Source organism: Pecten maximus, chromosome 6 (genome assembly GCF_902652985.1).
Source record: "Pecten maximus chromosome 6, xPecMax1.1, whole genome shotgun sequence".
NCBI lineage: Eukaryota > Metazoa > Mollusca > Bivalvia > Pectinida > Pectinidae > Pecten > Pecten maximus.
Window position 1 is genome coordinate 25514873 of NC_047020.1, and position 4220 is coordinate 25519092.

The window sequence follows — 4220 nt, forward strand, 5'->3', positions numbered from 1 at the left end:
TCCCTTCTCTACTTTCTCAGAAATAGCGATAACGAACTTCAATTGTCAAAATCCAAGATGGCTGCCTGTCGGCCATGTTGTTTTCCGATTGGTCTCAAAATGCAATATGCATAACTAGGCACCAAGGGGAACCTACATATGACATTTGAGAAAGATCCCTTCAGTCCTTTCTGAGGATTAGCGATAACAAGAATTGTTTACGGACGGAGGGACGGACGGAGGGAGGGACGGACGGACGGACGGAGGGACGGACGGACCACGGACCACGGACGCAGGGCGATTTGAATAGCCCACCATCTGATGATGGTGGGCTAAAAACGTCTATACTGCTGTTTCATCGACTATACCAAAGCTTTTGACATGATAAATAGATAGAATTTATGGTACAAGTTAATAAAAGAAGGTATCGAAGCTAAAATGTTAAATATTATCAGATCACTTAACGAAGATGTGAGATGTTGTGGAAAAAACAATGGCGTTTGCTCAGATTTTTTTTACTGTAATATCAGTCTTTTTCAAGGAGAAATTTTGTCTCCTCTGTTATTTTCATTATATGTGAACGATTTTGAAATGCAATTTATAGAAGACAACTGTCCTTCAATTGACTTACAACTAATCAACATATTCTTACTTATGTATGCTGATGATACTGTTATCTTTGCCGAAACACCCCAAGGCTTGCAAAAAATGCTAGACTCCTTGCTTAATTACACTACCAAGTGGGGCCTAACTGTTAACACTTCCAAGACAAAGATTGTTGTTTTTAGAAATGGGATAAATTGAAAGATAATGAAAATTGGAAATATGATGGGTGTGTTTTAGAGATAGTGAATGAATTCAACTATCTAGGAGTTTTATTAAATTATAATGGAAAATTTAAACAAACACAGAAAAAAATATCTGAACAAGGTCGAAAAGCATTATTTGCATTAATGAGGGTATGTAAGAAACAGTATTTTAATATTGAGACTCAATTAGCAGTGTTTGATACATATGTCAGTAGCATAGTCAATTATGGTTCAGAAGTATGGGGATTCCATAAAGGCCCTGATATCGAAAAACTTTATGTGAATTTTTGTAAAAGGTTATTAGGTGTGCGCAAATCTACTCCAAATATGATGGTATATTTCGAATTAGGCCGTTATCCATTGTACATAACAAGGAAACTTGGAATTTTTAAATATTGGTTTAAATTGCTCAATACTGAAAATTGTATATTGAAATCGTGTTATGAAAATATGCTCCTATTTAAGGACGAATGGGTCTGTGAAATCAAAGATGATTTGAATCGCTTAGGCTTAGGTTATATTTCGGACGCCCAGAATGGAAACGATTTTACTTTTGCAATAATTAAGGAAAGATTATTTGACATTTTTCATCAAAATGGATATAGTGCTATTATAGATATGTCGAAAGGTTTGCTTTACAGGGAATTAAATGATAAAATTTTATTACAATCGTATCTAACAAAATCAGTTAATATCAGCTATACGAAAGACATTGCTCGGCTCAGACTGTCAGCTCACAAGTTGAATATTGAATCTGGGCGATATGTTGGCATTGATAGAAGTAACAGAGTTTGTACTCTATGTAATCTTAATGATATAGAAGACGAATTTCATTTTGTTTAGTTTGTACTAGGTATTCTGATTTAAGACGGAAGTATTTAAAATATTATTATAGAAATAATCCAAGTGTATATAAGCTTACTCAATTACTTAATACAAATAATGTTAAAGACTTGTGTAATCTTGGGAAATATCTGTTAGCGGCAAATAAGTGCTGATCACAAGCATGAGATATATATATATATTGCAATAATAATATTGATTGATGTTACTATTATATCATTGCTTTGTTCATTCTCCTGTGGCCAATTTAACATTTTGTATATATGTAAATATCCTGTATATCATATGTTTACACTGATGAGTCGTAAGACTCATAGTAATAAATGAACTTTAACCCCGTGACCTTGACTTAAAATCAGTTGATCTCATGTTCAATTCCGATTAACTTTGCTTCATAATGCGATCACAAAAACTTTCTGTGAAGACTACTTGGACCTTGACTCGGTGACCTGAATTCAATTGCCTTCGTTTTATAGATCCAATCAACAATGTTTAAATATAAAATGATACAAAATTTGACCTTGACTTTCGATTAAGAGACCTTGACCTTAGCTCAGTTGACTTTTTTTTTAAATCAAGACCAACATTGCTTCATAGTGTCATAACAAGAGACATTGCCCTTTGAGCCAATGACCTAGACCTCCGACCCAATGATCTTTACCCTTGGTAAGTTGAGTCTCGAGTCTTTCATTCGGATTACCTTGACTTTTTACATGACTGCGTTTTTGTGAACTGAACATCTTGACAAAGTTTCATGTGAATCGGTCAATAAATACCAAAGTTATAGCCAGAAGTAAAATTTGTGGTCTGACAGACAACTTAATCACATGTTGGACAAACTTAGTGTGTAAGGTTAGATAAAAGGGGATATATAGTGGTGGTCAGCATGTCAATGAGCGACTGCTGGTGATGGATTATCTGACAGACATGGCAGGGAGATGTTCCCTCCGAACTAAGTGAAAAATAATACGAGAAAGTTGAAGGAGAGACTGCTCCCCTGGATGGAGGAAATGGGAGCTTCCATGAAGGAAGTGGAGAGAGCTTCAATGGATGGGGGAGTAGACAGAGCTTAAAGAAAACTCGCAGGACCAACTTGGGAGAGCAAACGGAGGCCAATAATGGGGAGACAAGGGATTGGATATAGCAGAGATGTAACCGAAGTCAAGTAGTAATAAACTATCAACCAAATGCACAAGAGTGGTGTTGTTTCACAATACAAAATAATAATCACTGCCATATTGAAGTCCTTAAAGTGTTTTCTGTTTTGGCGTAAGGTCGTCATTGCACCAAGAAAGTGTCATGGGAGAATTTTATCAATTTATATTTTACAAAGATGTGGGCTTCGTGGCAAACTTGGCTTTCACTCCAAAGATGTTTCAATATTTTCAATGGCTATGGTTTTTATCCAGAGTATAGACATCAAGCTTTAAAATGACACAAAAATCATATACCATCAAAATAGTGTAGATATTTCAGAAGACCCATAACTTTCTGATGAAATTTTGGCAACATTTTGAATGAAATTATCCAATTTTCCAAACTGGCAAAGTTCTTTAACTTTTCAATATATATTCTGTCATAATTGATCTTTTACACTAACAAGCGAACTTAAACATCTTTTTTTTCAAAGAAGTTGACACAATCACAGTAAATATGGGACAGATTAATTTTGCATATACTTGTCACCCCAGAAATGTACTAGCCAATTATCTTTATTTCTGGTCGTTCTGTTAATCATCAGATGTCAATTGAGTGTTTTAACAAATTTCACCCCTATGGCCTTGAATGTCAAAGGAAAGGTCATATCTTTTTCGCAAACTCTATCAAGAAATATCTACGCATTTTGATAATTAGAACAAGTAAATATGTGCTATAACTCCAAAAAATATCGGTTCAAAATCTTACCATATACAATGTAAACATCATGTACTGATTACTGAGGAGAGGATATAGATAATAAAATTGTAAACCAATGTTTTGACCTTGACAAGTTATATAGTACATGTACAACTAGGCTAGATGCTGGAAGAATGTGTAGAGTTTGGGAAGCACTACCTAAAGAAAATATTTGTTCACAACCTTTACTCATATTGGGACATACCAACAAGTCAAGGCCTGTATCCCTCACCTGCTTCTAATTTATGCAGATGCTAAGCCAATTACAACTTTATTCAAACTTGAATAAATTTTGTAGCCATTCATCCCGGCATACTACTGGCTCAATATCGGATCTCATGGTTATTTTTTAGCACATTCGACTCCCCTGACCTTGGAAATAGGTCAAGGTCATTCATTCGATCAAATACATGTCTCTGGGCCTCTTTGTTATTAACAAGAATTTGAGTATTTGACCTGTGTAGTTAGAAGTCATTTATCTAAACAAATTCATAGCCTTTCAACCCAGCATGCTACATAAAAGGCCTAACATCAGGTCTCTGGGCCTATCCATTATTGATAAGTTTTTTTAAATGGAAAAGTTGAAGCAGAGGGAATGGACGCCGCACCACAGCACAAGCTCACTTGAAACACTTATGACACTGAAAATGAAACCCATTAAAAATGTGTTGAACGAAAACACGAAAAAAGAGA